A 13,000-nucleotide genomic window follows, 5' to 3' on the forward strand; every position below is an offset into this window, starting at 1 on the left:
TTTATAATTTTCAGTTAGTCGCATTTATTTTTAGAAATCCAAAGCTACCGAAGATTTTTTTCCTAACCTTAATATGTTCAATTTTTATATGTAACAGATGAGAAACACTAAAACAAAATTTCACAGAGCTTTTAATAACAGGAAACACCCCCACCACAGTATGTTTGAAATTAAGGTAGCATTTGATAATTCGATAAAGAGGTACAAAATATTTAGACCTGTGATGCAAACTTTAAGAAACACTATAAAATAAAGAGAGGGAAGGATTCCCAGAAGAGCTGTTCTTGTTTGTTTGGGATGTTAAACCAGGAAAGTAAATTGCCAAATAAGAACAGAAGCATAAATTAGATCAAGAGACAGCTAGGACATCTTTATGGAGAGAGAAAATTGATGAATGTAGGCTGGGAGCAAGGAGGTGGAGTGAAAGTACATAGCTTGTCTTCTCTCAAGCAATCCTTAAACACAATGAACCATAATGTTCAAAAAAATGTCACTTCTCAGGATATCCATTTTTATATGCATTTGCCAAGCAAGGGTGAAGTGTGGGGGCAACCCTTTAGTGGAGCGGCCCGTCTGTCAGACAAAACTAGACTTCCTGGAACCAGGACCTCAAATGTCATCATGATTGACCCAACCCCTAAGGTCTTTAAGTTAACACTCCCCTCGAATTTGACAGTGTGTTTTTTAGATGAGATAAAAACAAAACAAACAAAACACAACAACAACAAAAAACCTGTCCTTTGAATATGATAAATCCAGTGAAAATTTATTCTTATTGATTTAGGCATATTCTAAACATCTTTCTTTTTCAACTTTTAAGTTCAGGAATACAAAGGCAGGTGGTTACATAGGTAAACTTGTGTCATGGGGGTTTGTTGGTACAGGTTATTTCATCACCCAGGTATTAACTCTAGTATCCATTAGTTATTTTTCCTGATCCTCCCCCTCCTTCTACCCTCCACCCTCTTAAAGGCCCCAGTGTGTGTTGTTTTCCTTTGTGTGCCCACGTGTTCTCATCATTTAGCTCCTGTGAAAACAGGCAGTATTTGGTTTTCTGTTCCTGTATTGGTTTGCTAAAGATAATGGCTTCCAGCTCCACCTATGTCCCTGCAAGGTACATGATCTCCTGCTTTTTTATGACTGTATAGTATTCCATGGTGTATATGTACCACATTTTCTTTATCCAGTCTCTCATTGGTGGGCATTTGGGTTGATTCCATGTCTTTCCTATTGTGAATAGTGCTGCAATAAACATATGCATGCGTGTGTCTTTATAATCGAATGATTTATATTCCTTTGGGCATGGACGGCACGTGGAGACATAAATTCATATAGAGTTAGCGAACGGTTTAAAATACAGTTCTCTGGGGGAAAAGCCAAACAATCCTCTAATTTATGTGATGTGAAAATTTAGTTTTGTGAACTTCATGAAGGAGATATAGTCACACAGAAATCTTCACTAACTTTTGATTAATGGCAACTTTAACCATCTCCCAACCATTAGTCCTGTGAAGTTGATGATAGTCACTTTTTAAAATAAAGATAAGTGGTGGTCTACAGTTTCATAAATCAGATACTTAAACAATATAATGTTGATGATGGTGATATTGGTAGCTGCTCCTGTCTCCTGACCACCTTCTAAAGAAGCAACATGGAGAAGGAGATGGAAGCACACTTTGGAATTCACTATAGAAGTCTGGATGGGAACCCCAGTGATTTAGCGTTAAAACTACTCTTCAAGTCTTAGGTTTTCTTTCACCTGTAACACAAGTGAACATAAAAATAGTACCTACCAGCTATGGGGATTTTCTGAAATAACATGTATAAAGTGCCCAGCACAGAGTGAAACTTAATAAGACTAAGTTATAATCATTACCACGCACCATGTATTCGTTTACTACAGACTTTTTGTTTGTGTCTTGTTTAATCCCCAGAGCAACCCATCCTTTACAGATGAAGGAGACAGATTCAGAAAGGAGAGGTAACGTGCAAAAGGCCAGATGAATAAGAAGCAGAGTCAAAATTTAACTTCAAGTCTGTACACCTTCAGTGTCTGTTGTCACCCACTTAGCAAAATAAGAGAAAAACCTTTTTTGTTATTGTTGTTTCCCTGAAGGCCAGAGAAAATGGTATTCCAAAGAAAAGAAGGAAAGAAATATTATACTATATGGTGCTTCTGATAGACAGTTGTAAAGCTAAGTCTGATGTCTGGATCTAGCAAAGAAAATTCCGACCATGAAATCACTCCCTTTCTAGTCTGTTTAACACTGTCTTGCTTTTCTCTAGGACATTAAATTGTGATTCATGTATTCATTCAATAATTGTTAAACATCCCTGCTGCACTCAATATTGGGCTAGGATCCATGTGGATGCAGTCTAACAGAGGATGTCGACTTGTCTATCAACTACAGGCTTAAATTCTAAATTGACAGAGGAAGCAGAGAAGCTTCAAGAATGAATATTAGGTTGGTGCAAAGATAATTGTGGTTTTCACCATTCAAATTAATAGCAAAAACAGCAATTACTTTTGCACCAACAATATAATTAAGTTGAATTAGAAATCAGAGTAGCAGTTCAAGCAGAGAGAGAGGTGCCACCTAACAAATTCTTGGGACACGTTATATAGCAGATAAAAACAAACAAACAAACAATTCAAGACCCATGAGGCAATTTATGATAGAAACTGAAAGTTTCTCAGCCAGTAGGAATGCATTGACGTTAGAAATGCAAAAAAGAGATGAATAAAGAAGTATCTAAAGAAGTATCTTCTTCTTAAAATAATATGCAACATCGTTTTACTAGTCAATAAACTTTCATGTCCATACCCTAAAAATATACCCATCAAAATAGATATCACTGTAGTCACAGAATTCGAAACCTACTACAAAAATCTTAAATGTATATGCATCATTTGTATTTTGAGAAGAGAGGGCTCTATTTCTGTTAGCATATGAAGTCATATATATATATATATATATATATATATATGCATGCTGTTGGATAATCATCAGGATGGCATATATGTTGAATTAGATTGATTGACAGTCTAGGGCTAATTTGGTTTAACACCTTTTCCCAATGGATATTACAACGTGCCTCCTTGTAGAAGAGTCATCTATTAGTCATCATAGCAAACTATAAGGTACATATAATGCAGGGCTCCCTACTCAGTTTCCGTCTTTTACCATCTCACTTTCCAGCAGCTGTACCTGCCCCAAACTCAGCTCTGGTTCTTCAAGCCAGAAAGTGCACGAGTTTTCCACTGAGTTCCAACGAGTCAGCAGTACAGCATGTCTTAGACAGGCCCGCCAACAGCCTCAAAGCCATAAAAACACTCACACCTCACTGTTCCCTTCGCCTAGTGTCAGCTTGCCTCCTGGATCCACCTGCTCTAGGCCTCTTTCCAAATGCCCTCATATAGGCTTTTTTTTTTCCCTTTATGTTTTATCCGGAATATATAGTTATCTGTAAGAGGGTTAATCCAATTGGAGCTCACTCAGCCATAAACAAAAGAGGAACTCCCAACTTGACAGTAATAAAGTGAAAATTGCACTATTAGTATCATTTAAAGACCATCAAAGTAAAGACTCTCTCCATATTTTTAAATTTTTCTTTTTTTTTTTTTTTTTTACTGTAAAGGAAATACATTCTTCCACTACAGAATTTCTGTAGACAGTTCAAAGATCTTCAAAAATAAGACAATCATTTTGTAATTTCAGACTGATTTGTTTTTAAAACCCAGTAACTACAAACTTTGGGTGATAATTACTATGGCTAATTTAGGCATTATGAAAGAGTCTTAGGCTACATCCATTACAAATACGTTGCGAGGATAAACCAGAATGCAGGGATTTCTAATCATCTCATTTGCCTAATCAGCTTACCAGTAAAGAAGTTGACCATCAAGAAACATCTATCAGTATAAAGAGGTTTTGAGATCATGAAAGATGTATATATATGCACACATTAAAGACTTTATAATCTAAGATTGACATGTTTGATATTTAAATTAAAAATTGAAAGACAGATGCTGAAAAGGAGATACAAGAGGAAGAATAAATTAAAAATATTGTCAAGCTACTTCTTTTGTTGTTGTTAACTTTGGAACACTTCAACCAGTCTCAATTTAGCTTTCTCTTAGTAGTTATAGTTCTAGAACAGAATTACAGCATTCTAAAACGTTCCTTATATCTGATAGGAAATATGACCTGATAAATGAAATTGTATTTCTTTTTGTAAAACAAATCTAATTTTAAATTATTCAGAATCATTCTTCATCAGTCCATAAAGCCCTAGTAAAATAGCATGTTATTTATTCAATTATCATCAGTGATTGTATTTTTCACTACAAATAAATCTAGGGCCATAATAAAGACAGATGTGCTAGTACTGTTTGCACATAGGGGATATAGAGAAGCACCTATTTTTACCTCTTAAGTCATTGGAAATGTCATTTGAAAAACAAACCTTAAAATTTAAATTTAATGAATCCACAAAAATTTACAAAGTTACCTTAAAAAGATAAAATTAACCGTAAGCCAGTAAGATTGGATAGTAAGAGGATGATATATATTAACATGCCGATAGAAAGAATGTGTGGACGGAAAGGTGTTACTCACTCCTGAAGCAAAAAAAAAAAAAAAAAGAAAAAAAGGAATCATAAAAGCAGACCTTAGCAATCCAGGTGTAGCTGTTGTCCCAGCTGCAGTCCCTCCAGACTGAAGTGGGAAGATCACTTGAGCTCAGGAGTTCAAGTTCAGCCTGGTCAACATAGCAAGATACCATCTTTAAATTAAAAAAAAAAAAAAGCCTGTAATCCCAGCACTTTGGGAGGCCGAGACGGGCAGATCACGAGGTGAGGAGATCGAGACCATCCTGGCTAACACAGTGAAACCCCGTCTCTACTAAAAAAAAATACAAAAAACTAGCCGGGCGACGTGGCGGGCGCCTGTAGTCCCAGCTATTCGGGAGGCTGAGGCAGGAGAATGGCGTGAACCCGGGAGGCGGAGCTTGCAGTGAGCTGAGATCCGGCGACTGCACTCCAGCCTGGGCGACAGAGCCAGACTCCGTCTCAAAAAAAAAAAAAAAAAAAAAAAAAAAAAAAAAAAAAAAAAAAAAAAGTCTTAACAATGCCCACTCAAACAGGGCAACATTTTCAGCAAGGAAAAGATATAATTTAATTTCAAAAATATTTCATTTTGGAAAAACTGCCTTTGGCAGCCTAAGGTCATAACCTGTAAGACCACTTTGATGTCAGGTATATTCCTACTGGAAAGAGGGTATAACTAAAAATCTCATTTCTTCATTCACTCATCCATTTATTTTACAGTCTTCTACTGAGGGCCAACAAAATTCCAGGAACTGGGAAAGACAGTGATAATATGGTGGAGAGGTCAACAGACAGAACCCACGTCTGTTTCACTTTAATTGGAATGATAAGCAATAATTGAAAACTCACACCTAGAATATAATTAGTTAGAGGTCATTTCTAGGAAGGGAATGTTGAGGAGATTACAAAAATATCAAGAAATGGGCTCATAGTGGGTTGGAAACATACCCTAAGATCACACAGTTGAAGAGTGGTGGGATGGGATTTGATCCCAGGCATTCTGGATCCGGAGCCCATTTTGTAAATTACATATGTATTAGCAAAGCAAATATGCATTTAGATAGGTCCCTTGGTTTTCAAAATAAGTCTTGCTATTGGGCCAGCTCTTTCAGGGTTGTCTAGTGTCTGGTCCTTTACCCATACCGTTCACTAAATCTTCTTTTCTGTAAACAAATTTTGGAAGCCAGGTTTGAATTCTGTTACTGTGGCCGTGCTGGTTCGTGACCTAGCCTTGATACTATAATGCAAAAGGTCCATATTGAAGGGTTTACATTCATAAAGTGTTTTCTCTATAGTGGTTTGTATCTCTGCATACCGATTCCAATATTACAAAGGCTGGGGGAAGTTAGTTCAATTGCACTGTACATTGGAATGAGTAAGAACAATATATTCTAAAAAATGCAGCACACATTGTTGCTTTTCATTCCATGTGTGCCACTGTGATACTAAAATGATTCTCTAAAAAACTCGAAGGGAATGCAGCCCATTGAGTTTCTTAAGAAAAGGACAATCCTTCTAGATTCACTGAAGTCTGATATATGACAAGCTTCATTTCAAACATACTTTAAAAACATGATGTAACTCTAACAAGTCAGACTTTGTAACTTGGCAGAAGCCAAGTTTTTGAAATGCATTTATGTATGTGTTGGGTGTAAACTGTTACTGTACTGGAAAACTTCTTGAAAGGGATTTTCATAAGTCTCATCTTGTTTCTCTCAAGTGGCTGTTAAAAATAGAGTTTATTGGCAACCATTTTTTTCTGTTGTTAGAGAAGGATTAGCTTAATCCTGGTGAAATATCTCAGCATTTTACTATATTCAATTTTATACAGCTAAAACTTTTATTATGCACAATGCCAAAATAACTTCATGTATCCTAAGTAAATCAAAAGTTATACATTTGTCAAGTCTGTTTTTACAGACCTGTGAAAACCAAAACACTCCTCTCTAAGAGTTCATTATTTGCTTACCTATGTACATCTAAATCATTTTAATTTTGCAGTAATGCTTATTTATTTTTTCCTATAAAATGTTGGAAACTTCCTCTATGCTCTTGATATAGTTTGATAGAATCAGTCGAGCAAACATTCTGATCTTCACTAAAGTATGAGATTTATGAAACTATTTTACTTGAAAATAACCCTGTTTAGATTTAGGACGTTTATTTCTACTATAGCTGTTCTTTCCCATTATACAAAGTCCATTTATGGCTTTTTGTCCCTCAACCCCAAATCTGGGCCAGTCCAAAACCTAGTTAAAAAGGCAAAATGTGTGCTAATGCCCCATCAACCCGTTCGTTCCTCCTTTTTTTTTTTTTTTCCCTTCTCTGGTTTTTCCTCTATTCATTTTTCCTTCTCATTTTCAAATATCCACTGCCCTTTCAAAAACAAAACATGAAATCATAAAATAATCTATCTTTGTCACTATTAGAACAATTTGAATTTAGGCCTATGTGGTCCCTCTCACTGAAGTATTTATCTTTATTTTTGGAAACGGAGTCTCGTTCTGTCGCCCAGGCTGGACTGGAGTGCAATGGTGTGATCTTGGCTCACTGCAACCTCTGCCTCCCAGGTTCAAGCAATTCTCCTGCCTCAGCCTCCTGAGCAGCTAGAATTACAGGCGCTTGCCACCACGCTGGCTAATTTTTGTATTTATAGTAGAGATGGGGTTTCACCATGTTAGTCAGGCTAGTCTCGAACTCCTGACCTCAGGTGATCCACCCGCCTCGGCCTCCCAAAGTGCTGGGATTACAGGCGTGAGCCACCACTCCCAGTTTGAAGTATTTGTCTTTTAAACCTCATCTCTACTTTTGAAAAAAGAAAGTGTGTTCTTGTTAAAGAATTTTGAAGAATCATATATTTAACAGCATGCACCTGGCAGCTCCGTGATCTGGAGTTACGAAGGTCAGTGACACAGAGAACAGGAGAGATGGAGGACTCACAGCAGCTCTTCACTGCCTCCAAAGTCTTCCTTGCCTTCCCAGTCCATTGGCCAGGCCCAGACACGTGCCTCATCCTGATGACAAGGGCAGTGGGAAATGGGGGCCGCACGTGGCTGGTCGCTATCTCAGCTCCTTTGACTACGCTTTGGTCCTTTCTTCCTATGCATAACATGCCCATCACTTCCCTGAAAGAGATAACCCCCAATCCTGACCATTCACAGCACCCAGCTCAAAATCTAGACACTGCTCAATGGTGTCTTCATCAAACCTACACATGACTCTTCTTGATCTGGAAATGTATGAACTAAAACAAACATGCATTCCCCAAACTCTCGCACTTGAAATCATGTGGAGAAATGATGCCAGGAAAACCACAATGGACATTCCCATTTAGAAAAGGGAAAAGCAGAAGATAGAAAGCAGCTGCAGTCCACGGTCACAGCTCGTGGCAATTCTCAGATGCTGCTGGAAGAACATTGTAAGGTCTCCTGCTCTGATGGTTCAAAAAGTGCCTCAGTTGTGTTCCTTACTGCTTCCCAGGATCCACTGTATGGGAGCTCCCTTCTCGTCCATTTCAACTTGGCCGCATACGAAGTGAGCACTGAAGAACATGCCCTCTCTGAAGGCTGATCAGCTTTTTCTGCATACTTCCAGCTTATGGGATTTTGAAGACACAAGGGTTGTTCTCAGTTTCATCAAAGGTTATTTGGGCCAGGCACCACTGGTTCATGACTGTAATCCCAAAACTTTGGGAGGCTGAGGAAAGGGGATCACTTGAACCTAGGAGCTCAAGACCAGCCTGGGCAAAATGGTGAGACCTCATGTCTATAACAAAATAAAGCAGAAAATGAGCTGGGCATGGTGGCATGCACCTGCAGTCCCAGCTACTCAGGAGACAGAGGTGAGGGGATCACTTGCACTCGGGAATTCAAAGCTGCAGTGCTGAGATTGTGCCACTGCACTGCAGCCTGGGAGACAGAGCGAGACCCCATCTCTAAAAATAAATAAAAAGTTAAAATAAAAATAATTTTAAAGGTTGTTTTATCCAGGCTCAATGTTTTTGGCAGCTCATTTCTCGCCAAAGCTAAGTAGGTTTATGATCTTCCTCGACATGGAAGCATTTGACTGCCAGCACAAGATGTTTGGTGAGCAGTGACTGCCTACCACAGTTAGGCATAAATTTGATCCTCCCAATAGCCCTGACATTAGAGCACTGCCGTACTGGTCATTTAAGAGATGAAGAATGTAGGAACAGTTATTTTGAGAGGAAGAGTATCCTTCTCATAACACCTCAAAATACACCAGGTAGGTAATGCTGGCCTTGCCAGTATGATGTTACCTTTTACATACATTGGTGTGTTGGATTGGTCTACAGAGGTAACTAGAGAGGCAATGAGACATGAAATTTGAAAACTGAACTCTTTCCCAAAAATTCAATACCTGCAGTGGTCACTATGTGTATGTCATATACATGATTTTTGTTTGTTTAACTCCACGTTCATTAGGCTTTTTGTTGGTTTGTTTGTTTTTAGGCCAATCATGGCGATGTTATATTTTTGTCAGCTAGGTGCCTGTCTCTCTGATTTGGGGCTCACCAAGAGAAACTGGATACCACTTACTTGTTAAAACACTTAAAACCTTGCATTGCACAATTTAAACTTAATAAGTACCTTTTGCTGATTATGAGAAACATAACTTTTAAATCTTTATTCTTGGTTGTCTCTATGGCCTAATCTGTACAGGCACAGTTGAATGTAGGTAACATCTACTCGTTCTGATTTCTCATCAAGAGTTATACAGAGCTTATGCTGTGGGACTGACGTTTCCAGGTCGCAGTCGAAAAGCATCACCAAGGCTTTTAGTCGTGTCTAATTCTACAGGGCACATGTGCCACCTTTCCTTGGAGTATAATTTTGTTTTAGAAATGCATTGCATTCAAGATACCTTAGAAACGCTGATTTAAATCCTGTCCTGCCAATGCTCTTTGGAGGATACAGTTACATCTCTGAGTTCCCTACATGAAGGCTCTACTTACTTTCTGTGAGTTTTTTGGGTTTTCTTGTGTGTTTGTTTTACTTTAAGTACTGGGGTACATGTGCACAACATGCAGGTTTGTTACATGGGTATACATCTGCCACGGTGGTTTGCTGCACTCATCGACTCATCATTTACATTAGGTATTTCTCCTAATGCTATCTCTCCCCTAGCCCCTTGCCTCCCAGCATGCCCGGGTGTGTGATGTTCCCCTCCCTGTGTCCGTGTGTTCTCATTGTTCAACTCCCACGTATGAGTGAGAACATGTGGTATTTGGTTTTCTCTGTTTTTGTTACTTTGTTGAGAATGATGGCTTCCAGTTTCATCCATGTCCCTGCAAAGGGCATGAACTCATCCTTTTTTATGGCTGCATAGTATTCCATGGTGTATAAGTGTCACATTTTCTTTATCCAGTCTATATTGATGGGCATTTGGGTTGGTTCCAAGACCTTTCTATTGTGAACAGTGCTGCAATAAACATACGGGTGCATGTGTCTTTATAGTAGAATGATTTATAATCCTTTGGGTATATACCCAGTAATGGGATTGAGCAATGCAAATGAAAACCACAGTGAGATACCACCTTGTGCCAGTTAGAATGGCAATCATTAAAAAGTCAGGAAACAACGGATGCTGGAGAGGATGTGGAGAAATAGGAACGCTTTCACACTGTTGGTGGGAGTATAAATTAGTTTCAGTGAGTTTTATGCTAATACAACCCTTGAAAATTCCCACCACTTCTCCTCCTGCTCCTTCTCTCCCTCCTTTTCTCCTCTCCCTCCACCTTATTTTTAAAAATTGGATTGATACTGAAGATCTCAGACATTTCCAAAAGCAGACTATCTCTGAATTGGGATGGATGGTGGCAGGGCCAGGGTTCAGAGGGGTAAGCGAGGCACTTGCTAGGGGCATGCAGTTTATTACGAAAAATACTCAGTAATCCAGTTAGGAACTATGTAAATGCAATATATTTTAAAAATAATAATTAAAGTAAGACACCCATGATGAACAAAATACCAAATTTTAGAGTAAGCACGTGTTGTTGTTTGTTTGCTTTACAATCTCACATTACAGTGACACAAGAAGAGTCACCTCCAATCAACCCTGGCCTCATGGCCAAAGAGGCCATCAGGGTCCCACCGGTGGGTTTATGGAAGTTGACAAAGGAAGGAAGGGCCAGGAGCTTGAGCAAATGGGGCTTTCTATATATATCAGGTTTTTTACTGTAGGACTGGTGTAACTGTTTTTATTTGGTTCAAAATACAAGAGGGATATTTTAATAAGTCCATTTGCTCAGGCTCTGTTACAGCTTGACCAGGCACTGAACAATGGCCGCCTCCTTGTCTTTTTGCATTAGAGCAACTGGTCACCCATGTAGCCCTTTCCCCAACTTTAGTTTCTCACTCTTCAAAACTATTCAGACTTCTCTTCCAACCAAATCTCCAGCTCTTTTCAGAGTGAAGGTTCAAGTGATTCTGGGGTTTAGATGCACAAACCCTCGGCAAAGACTCAAAAGAAATGAGGACTTGAGATCGGAGGTATTCGCGGCTGAAATCAGATCCAAAGTAGTGATTTTCATGAAACTCGGGACTACCAAATTTCTAGGTCTATTCCAGCGCATTATGTATGAGGTAAAATTGCTGTGGGCCACACTGGAGTGACGCCTGCTGTTTACCTGCATTGCCTCCCTGAGAGAGTGCTTTCCTGGTCCCAAACTACTCACTGATTTACAAATGGAATGTATGGGGACAGCTCTGTACACTGAAGGCTGCCTGTTATTTTTTAGAAAAGCTGTCTGTTTCATGCCAAAACCTACAAAAAAGGCAAAAAAATAAACAATATGAAAGTTAAATTAATCAAATAGGAGACTGGCTTACGATACAAAATAACCAACAACTTAGCATAAGTTGAAGTTTTCGATACTTCCTGCTTGATTGATTGAAATGACAATGATCTCAATATACCAAGAGCATTGCATTTGTCATACGTAGTATCCTAAAAATATCTTTACGGTTCTAAGTAGAGATATAAGCAATTGATAAGAAAATTATGAAAGTGGGCCAATTGGAATGGCTGTATACACGTATTAAATGAGACCACATGTACTGAAATGCCGTATGAATATCCCAGTAGAAACAATTAGCATCATTACAGCCAATAAAATCAGTTTTCATTTCTCTGATTAATTCAAGAATTTAACCCACAAATAGTTCGATCGTTGCGTATTGACCAGTTGTTTGAATATTTTCATAACCAATGATTTCTTTTTAACAGAATATATAAACTGTAATCTGTTCAATGATGCTGGGGAGATCTTTTTGAACTTTTTCCCCTGATACATTCGCATTTTCAATTTGTAAAATTCTTTGACTTTGTTCTCCTTGGAGCGTTCTATTTCACTAGGTTTCATGAGTGTTTTCTAATTTCTGAGAGAAAGGTTCTTGCACACCCAGAGTTCTCATTAATTGTTCTCATTTTGCTTAGTGTGTTTCTATCAGGGTAAAAGAGGACACAGCAAAACGTGTTTCCACTGCTCAACAAAATCCCTGATAAAGAGAAACTTTTGCAGTAAACTTACACTTTGTCCCACACATTCATTAAAATGTCTACTGATAGCTATTTTGCATTAACATATGTCACCAAAGACTAATTCAATAGTTGCTTAACCAGAACGAGCCCCCATTTCCAGAATCAACATTACCCTTTCCTCAATGGGAGGTTGTGAGCTGCTAAAGACTCATAGTCATTGACGTGAGTCTATACATCAAGTCTAAATAGACGCAGAGTAAATTGCATAGCATTTGATGAACTACTTTACTCAGGGCTCCTTTTCCAAACTGTAATGACTGATTCCATTAGGCTTATTGCCTGTTATTCAAGATGATACTACTGTAAAATTCGTCCTTTTTCATTACAAACTTCAGAGTAAACGAATCTGCCCTTTTTCTGAAAGAAGCCCTCTATTACAGGAACAGGATTTCATATATTTAAAAACTTTTTCCATTGTTTACTTTATCGCTGGGGTCAGATAAAGGAGTGAGAGTCAGAATTAGTCTCTTGACCTTGGATGGGGGAAGTGAAGAGAGAGAGAAACCCCAGAGGAAATTCACTGTGGGTGTATTTGTATTTCCCTAGTGTAGAAATTACAGGAAGATTAGCAGTGTTAGGAGAACTTGTGGAAAGAGGAGAAGTGGTCATATTTGTAGTATTATTTTTCTTTCTAAAATGCACTACAAGTAATCCTGAAATATTTTGGTACAGAGTATTTAAAGTAGTCTATGAATCAAATATTTTCAATCTCAAAGTTTTTCACCATTAAAAAAAAAAAATTTTCCCAAGCAGAGCTAACCAAAAGGAGTTTTTGTATAGTTCCCTTATCTAACTGTGAAAAATATCTACCTATATGGTTTATTTTTA

This window comes from Macaca nemestrina, chromosome 9 (genome assembly GCF_043159975.1).
Source record: "Macaca nemestrina isolate mMacNem1 chromosome 9, mMacNem.hap1, whole genome shotgun sequence".
In the NCBI taxonomy this organism is placed as follows: Eukaryota; Metazoa; Chordata; class Mammalia; order Primates; family Cercopithecidae; genus Macaca; species Macaca nemestrina.